The sequence below is a fragment of the Schistocerca piceifrons genome, chromosome 1 (assembly GCF_021461385.2).
Source record: "Schistocerca piceifrons isolate TAMUIC-IGC-003096 chromosome 1, iqSchPice1.1, whole genome shotgun sequence".
In the NCBI taxonomy this organism is placed as follows: Eukaryota; Metazoa; Arthropoda; class Insecta; order Orthoptera; family Acrididae; genus Schistocerca; species Schistocerca piceifrons.
Window position 1 is genome coordinate 264,173,325 of NC_060138.1, and position 8,799 is coordinate 264,182,123.

The window sequence follows — 8,799 nt, forward strand, 5'->3', positions numbered from 1 at the left end:
TATATATGAAACATTTTGGTTCATCAGATGCATGTTATAAACTACAACGAACTTCTATACCTAAACTCGCCACACGCTCTCGAAATAGCGTTTTTTAAATTTTGTTTTAATGAACCAAATCGTTGATGTATCATATAGGCAAGTAGGCTGCGTCATCATACGGATCACTAGGAGCGAGTTACAACCACCTTCTACGCATCTTCTTATTCTTTAGCAGTCTCTTAAGCAATTTTTCGTGTTCGTGGAGATGTGTTCCATCAACGCAACTAACTGAATGCAATTTGTTTATTGCCATATGAGTTTCTCTTCTTTTATTTGTGAAGCATGTTCACGAATAAAAGAAGCAAAACGCGTATGGCAATCTTCACGAATAAAAGAAGCGAAACGCGTATGTCAATAAACAAACTTCTAAAATTAGCTGCGACATTAGGCGAGGCAGCGTTGATCATTTTCGGCAACTTCAGCCAAGCTGTGTGAAATTTATTCGCACTCTCTCCTGCACACCAAAGCCGTGTCCAGACAACTCGGATGAACCACGTGCCTTTAAGTCTCGTAACAAGTGCATGGTCACAGTTGGTAACCACCCCTGTTTACCTGCTCATGAGTTCTCGCTCTCTCCTCTCCCCCCTCCCCCTCTTCACAGCTAGATAATTCCCGTTTGCTTTTAACTGATGATGCCTTTGAAATACAGGACGAATGAGTGTGGAAACTCACAGCATGCGTATTATTTTATTGTAACCAAGTGAGTCATTAGTTTTCGAGGATATGGCAATTATTCAGTCTCCATCTCGTGTACTAACTTCTATAAGAAATAGGAAGGTAGAAGTGAGTCATTAGTTTTCGAGGATATGGCAATTATTCAGTCTCCATCTCGTGTGCTAACTTCTATAAGAAATAGGATGGTAGAAAAAGAATTAGATCACTAAATTAAGGAAAAACATGGGAACATAACCTGCTGTGGAAGCATTATTGGTGTAAAAAAACTATGAGCATAAAAAACTTCGTTTTAATTGAAGTTAAGTATTGATAATAAGAAATAGCCACTGTAGTGCTAAATTCCGGATTTTCTGTGGGTCTTACTTATTTAAGGGGATTCTGGTGTCACGGTTATTTTCTGTGTACGTTCGGTTATTGCCACGCGCGAGTTAGCTGGTTGCTGGTCGCCACGTGCATTCTGCCCAGTCCGACAACACGGGCTCGTATCTTTGGCACGGGTACATTAAATTTTATGCAGCGTTCCCAAGCAGCGGAAAGCAGATGGCGGTACAATGAGATCGCTGTTCAGACCGCTGCCCGGCAGCCGTTGCGTGTGATGAGCAGGTAGCAATGTCTTCCTGGCAATACTGCCATTGCCACAGCGATAAAATGCACTGTAGCTCACTTCCGGCAACGGCCTCCCTTCAGTGAAGGGAACTGTGCTATGGCTGCTAACGACTTGCGATGCGAGTCGCCTGGCACAGATCGAAACGAGATGTGAGGCCTCGACACCTCAAAGTTGGCAAACTACAGGGTGGCGCACGAAATGTGTTACCATTTTGTTTTTGAACATAAACTTTATTGTCAATGCAATCTGAAAGGAACATATACTACAATGAAGAGCTGTCCATGGAGACATGCTCAATATGTCCACCATTCGTTTCCTAACTTCTTTCAAATGAACACTGAAGCTAGTGATTACCCTACGGCACATGTCTTCCGTAATTTCACTGCAAGCTTGAAGAATAAGTCTTCTGAGCTCCATTAAATCACGTGGACGTTTCGGGAAAATTTTTTCGTTTAGGTACCTCCAAAGAAAAAAGTCACATAGATTGAGGTCTGGACTATTGGGGGGCCAATTTCCTCCGTCATTGTAGCGACCTGGAAACCTGAGTGAAATGATCCGCATGTCGAAATGCTCGTGTAAAAACTCCAACACAGTGTTTGCAGTATGTGGCCTTGCTCCATCTTGCATGAACCACCCCGTGTTGAAGGGCAAGGCAGTAGCAAGAAGCTGTGGAATGAAGCTATTGCGAAGCATGCTCAAATAACGCTCGCTGTTCACAGTTTCTTCAAACAAAAAGGGTCCAATAAGCCCGTGACTGGAAATTGCTGCCCACGCTGTAATCCTCGGAGCATAATGTTGTCGTTCATGAAGCACTTGTGGGTTTTCAGTGGCCCAAATGCGTAATTTTTTTTTTTTTTTTTTGTTAACCACACCGTCTAAATGAAAATACGCCTCGTCTGAAAACCAAACGTTGTTGAGAGCTTCTTCCCTATCCTCCGCCCAATGAGCAAACAGTAGTCTCTGCTGCTTGTGGTCTTCAGTGAGCTTCTGTGCACAAGTCATCTTGTATGGGTACATATGGAGGTCACTTTCAAGAATGTGTTGAACGGAGCGTCTGGATATTCCCAGTTGCACTGCTGCCTTTCTACACGGTTTCCCGAGACCTCTCTGTACAGCAACTCGTACCGCTTCAGTATTCTGCGTTGAACAAACAGGCTTAGGCCGAGGTTGCTTCGCTTCCAATACTGTTCCTTCCTGTACAAATTTGTCGTACAACCTGTGGATGGTCTTCTTGCAAGGGAGCCATCGTGTGTTAAACTGTTGTCGAAAACGCCTCTGAGTCACAACAAGGCTTTTAGTTTCATGAAAAAGTAACACAATTGCCGATCATTGCTGTATCGTCAGTCTTCCATTATCAGCCATTACTGGTTACTAGTGGTGGGCAGAAAATCGCGTATCTGTTAGAAATCACAGTGACTGAGAAGTCGCAGATATCACAATAACAACTTTACAGAATGTAACTGCGATTTCAGTCACAGTTAGCAGTCGCAAGTAGTATTTCACATTCAAAGACGTGAGCCATCTATTGGTCGAATTTAGCACTGCTTTCTGCGATTTCAGTGACAAGTCGCAACTAAGAGTCGCAAGTAGCAACTAAAAAGCGCAGTTAGCACTGCCATCTGTTGAGCAAAGTTCATACTACGCTATGCGCTACCGAGAAACTGCGATTTCTGTGACAAATCGCAACTAAGAGTCGCAAGTAGCAACTAAAAAGCGCAGCTAACATTCTTTTCCTAGTGCCATCTGTTGACCGACGTAATAATACTTCGTTATGAGAGCCTTGTGCCTCACGAGATCGGTGTGCTGTGTGTGCATATGAAGGACTTATTTCATTAGTGGTACAAGTCCATTTTTGTTCATTTTGAGATACAGAGTCGTAAAGTTAAATGAGCGCTGAAAAATCTGCAGTTGAGATACCAGAAATATTCAAGCATATGGCTTCTTGCTAGAGATGAACCTTTATTTATGTTTGTTTGGATCATTAACTTCAGAAGCATTATAGACAGAAAAGTGGAGGTAATGGACTTGTACCACTATTGAAATAAGCCCTTCACATTATATGACGACATGCACATTCAGTGTCAGTTATGGTTGGTCAAACACAGCTGTGACTCTGAAAGTATTATATTAATAAGAAGCAACATTGCCGTTTTCTCCTGAAAATATCAAGTAACGTAACAAGTGTGTTTGATTCTGCTTCCAATATGACAGTTTTGCTTAATACTCCACATGCCTACAGGACTTTGCAACGTTAACACAGAGGAACTCAGACATCTGTATAAGTGTAGTGAAATGAAAACAGTATTATTGGGTCATATGAATGCCTCACTTTTGTTCCGACACAGTTCTAGACTCGGGATAAAAGTTTTACACCTGGTGTTCTACATGGCAACTTCACACACAAGAACTTTTTGCCGACACAACTACCACCTACATAAGTAAGCTTTTCCTGTGTTACTTTCAAGTAATGCACTTAAGCTATTCCTGATTTAAATGGAAGATCTAAACTTCCCACTTTCATATCAACAGCCTCAAAATGCATATTGTAGACTTTGGGATATGTTACAGGTCAGTGTCACACCAAGATTGTGGAGATGGGGAGGGGGGGGGGGGGCGGCATGTCATTCTCCAACTAGTGCAACTAGTGTTTACCAGTAAATAAGTGGCGGAAAATTACGGGTGTAGGACGGCTTAAACATGTGGAAAATGAGATTTTCATTATTCACTCACTGTATTTAACATTTATTATTCCTTTAAAATCGCACAACAACTTCATTAAAACACAGTTTAATCACTCATCTGCACACTTATTTCACAATTATGTCACTTTTAAACTGCAAAATCTTCTAAGAGCTGACTTGAATCTTCACGAGTCTCTCTTAACGGCCTTGATGTGGATAGATACGTACAGCAACCAGTAATCAGAGTCAGAACTGTGTCTGCAAAGTCACAAGGATTATTAAACAATTTTTGCTGTCACTAATTACAAGTAATATAATTGACAGAGTAGATTGCTAAAATTTGCTCTAATGAAAGCCACTCAATGGGGTATATTTCACATTTGCAAGAACGATCTCACTAAAGTAATTAAGTCCATCGAAACACTTAGAAACAAACCTCTCGTCTGACGGAAACGGTCTAAAGACGCAGTGGCAATTTCTCCAGATCTGTTGACAATGATATTTTGAGTTATCACTTTACTGAGTGACTAAAATGTAGTTCGCGTACCTGTGAACATAACAATATGTTAGAATTCATTTTATAAACACGAACTATTACGCTACTGTATGCCTACTTACATATTAATTACACTATTAATATTTTCACAGTTGTTTCTTCAATACAAAGTAAAGCCAACGGAAGAACAAACGTAAAACATACTTACCAATGACAGGTTTGTTGAGATGCAATTTTCTGTGTGGACAGATGTAACTTTTTCATACGGTGGTAAGTCGCAGAAATCGCAGGAGTCACAGAAATCACAGAAGTAGCAGAAGTCGCAGAAATCGCAGAAGTAGCAGAAATCACAGAAGTCGCAGAAATCGCGGAAGTAGCAGAAATAGCAGTGGCGGAGGGATACACGACCTAGGTTCCTTAACTGCGACTCTTAACTGCGACAAATCACAGTTAAGAATAACAGATACTGAAAAGTAGCATTCACAGAAATCACTGATATCAGAAAATCGCAGTTTAGCCCATCACTACTGGTTACTAGTCTCCTAGCGGCAGTATCTTGAATTACACGTCATTTCGTAACTCATTTGTTTTTCCAGGCTCTGCTGGAACTGCTGTAGAGATCCCAGCAAGATATCTAATGTGCGTCGTAAATTGTGAAAGAAACAATTGGTAAGACATTTCGTGCGCCACCCTGTACGTGCAGTAAACACACGAAACCAAAACACGTTGAATAGTGTCAGTGAGGTGTTCACTTGAAATGTGACCGAAGAACGCCGAAAATCGGGCATTCTGCTGTACTGAGACCAACTGAGTGAAACTCGAGGGCGGTGCGTAATTATGGACTAATAAAATCACAAATTACGAGTAGAACCAAACGGTGATTTGAATTCGCAAAACTTGGGCCACAAATAGTAGTTTCTTGCTTAACTACAAGAGAATAACAAAAGACTGTGAAGAGGCCCTCACATCCTAAATTATTATTGCGCAATACTGAGTACTGCGCAGTAATATTGACCGCCTGAGAGTGGGATTCAAATGGCTCAAATGGCTCTGAGCACTACGCGACCTAACATCTGAGGTCATCAGTCCCCTATAACTTAGAACTACTTAAACCTAACTAACCTAAAGACAACACACACATCCACGCGCGAGACGGGATTCGAACATGCGACCGTATCGGTCGCGCGGTCCCAGACTGAAGCGCCTAGAACCGCTCGGCCTGAAAGCGGGGTTCACGGTTAGCGCAATGACTGCTGAGCTTTAGACATGACGCACTCTCAATATATTGCACAATACGTTGTACCGTTAAGGTCAGTATTTCGCAATAAACGGCACTTTCTGTCGAGACGGAGAGAAATTCATTCTGCTCGGAACGAATTTCCGAAAAAATTGAAAAAAGTAAATGTCCAAAATCACGGAATGAGCTGGAGGATTAAAGCACCGTGTTGTAGCTCGAGAAATGAAACTCCTGACTGTTTAGGAAACATCAGATTGTCTACAACTGCAGAAGAAATTTAAGATCGTGGTCTCATGACAGTAAGCAGAAATGTTTATTTTACTTACAGCACTTTTCCGAAATATTAAATAACAGTAGTTCAGCTGTACAGTCAGCACACAAGTTTTTTTTACCGCCTTGCAACAGCTGTCACGTCACGGACAGAAGGTATTGTAAGCTTACAGTCAGTAATGAGTAAGTAACTGATTTATTTCGTTTGCAACAGTTGTTACAGTAGAGATACGTAGAAAACAGCACATATAATCGATAAATTACACAGGTCACTTGTTTAATTTCGTAATTAGTTGTTGATGTGGTTTACTAATCTATGCTACAGTGAAAGAGCCCCTGGTCCACTGACTTCATGCTTATTTCGTCCATTATGCATAACTTCTGCCTGTGTTTTACAAGGCAAGCAAATCAGTCCGAAAACATACGAATTCCACATTGTTGATCACCGACATGTTCGCTACAAAGCAAGTTCTAACTGACACGTCAAGGGTATAAATTTACGCAATAATATTGTGCCGTTCTCGGCCTTGCGCTTCCGCACAATATATTAACACAATATCATTGCACAATAAATATTGAGCGTATAGAGCCGACCTATGGTAGTAACATTTCTGTAATTTTTATATAATGCAGTTAATGTATGCATAGAACAGTCATGTATTACAAGCCATTGAAGATGCTTTAGTAGAAACAGCCTTTCATTTAGTTGCATTAGACGAACCGCATATTCTAGAAAATAAGTACAAGAATTAACATTTTTTTCAGTCATAAATTTTCTGAATTATTTGCAGACTTTCGGAGAATAAAGCAGTATGAAAAATAAGTGTCTCGGAAATGGTCAGGAATTCTAGAAATCACAAGCTCCGTTTATGAAAACGCTTCTTTTCAGTTGCTCGCATGAAGGCTTGTCATCGTGCCTGGTCTTGTGGCCTGACGTTGTGCAGAGAACATTCCACCGAAGATAACACGTTTATTCACATTCCACCTGTACCTACTGTCAACAAATCTGGACGGTTCGTGAGTGCTGAGGTAGGAACGGCAAACGGTACAGAAGTTAAAATGCTAAGGCACAAAGAGAAACACACTCCTCGAAGAAGAAAAAATTAAGAAGTAGATTAATTTCTCAAACGAAAACGACTTAAGGAAACAACATCCCTCTCAATTCCTCGCATTTACACGATCGCATAGCATTCACAATCAAAGCGCTAAGTGAAACACGTTATCGGTCGATGCACACTACGATTTTATACTGTCTACATTGTGACGTTGTCGGAGTTGTTGGAATTTATTGCTCTTCCATTCTTAAATCTTCAGTTCTTAAATCAGTTCGGTGGCATATCTACTTCTCAAATTTTCGGATGAATGCTTTTCAGATGCTGTATTTCCTGTAAGTTGTTCCGAAGCATAACATTCACAGGTCTACCAATTCTGTACTACAGACATCCTAAATTCAAGTTTTTGTATTCTTGTTTGCATTTCGTTAATTATCACAGACAAATCATCAATATTTTTGTTAGTATAGGTGTGTAACATTGTTTTAGAATTCATCAGTTCTTTGTCTAATATCTCAATTCTCCGCGATAATTTGCCACTTTCTGCTTGGATAGCACCATCTTGTTTAGTTTCCACAACTTCTAAGCGCCTGTCTATTTCTGGAACATGATCTAAACCCATGTCCAGTCTTGTTTCCAATGTATTTATCCTACCGTTAAGTTGGGTAGTGAAAGCATCAAATCGTGTTTCTGAATCCGTTAGCCTGGTGTCAATTCGCGTCAATCTGTTTTCTACTTGTGTGGAACTTGTCATCCATGTTCATAAAAGTAGTATTTAAATGAGCCAACTGTTGTAAAAGCAAAAATGGTTCAAATGGCTCTGAGCACTATGGGACTCAACTGCTGAGGTCATTAGTCCCCTAGAACTTAGAACTAGTTAAACCTAACTAACCTAAGGACATCACAAACATCCATGCCCGAGGCAGGATTCGAACCTGAGACCGTAGCGGTCTTGCGGTTCCAGACTGCAGCGCCTTTAACCGCACGGCCACTTCGGCCGGCTGTTGTAAAACCGATTGCATTAGCTCTGCCATGGTAATGCTGTTATCTACGTGTGCCATAGTATTGTTTCCAAATCTAAAACAAATTTATAACTCACAAATTAACGTAGCTATACTGAACTACACTGAAGCGCCAAAGAAACTGGTATAGGCATGAGTATTCAAATACAGAGATATGTAAACGGGCAGAATACGGCGCTGCGGTCGGCAACACCTATAAAAGACAAGTGTCTGGCGCAGTTGTGTGGCCCATTCAGACCCAGAGGTACCAACAATTCGACCAGTCAGAAATAAAGGAGCAACAGCTTCCAACAGCTTAAACTCCTATGACCCGGGGCAAGGCTAACACCCATCATTTAGTGTCAGTGTTAGCACAGTTGTTAGATTGGTTGCTGCTGCTACAACGGCAGGTTATCAAGATTTAAATGTGTTTGAACGTGGTGTTATAGTCGGCGCACGAGCGTTGGACACAGCATTTTCGAGGTAGCGATGAAGTGGGGATTTTCCCATCCAATGAATATCAGGAATCCGAGAAAACATGAAATCTCCCACATCGCTGCGGCCGGAAAAAGATCCTGCAAGAACGGGACCAACAACGACTGAAGAGAATCTTTCAACGTGACAGATGTGCAATCCTTCCGCAAATTGCTGCAGATTTCAATGCTGGTCCACATCAAGTGTCAGCGTGTGAGCCATTCAACGAAACATCATCGATGTGGACTTTTGAAGCCGAAGGTC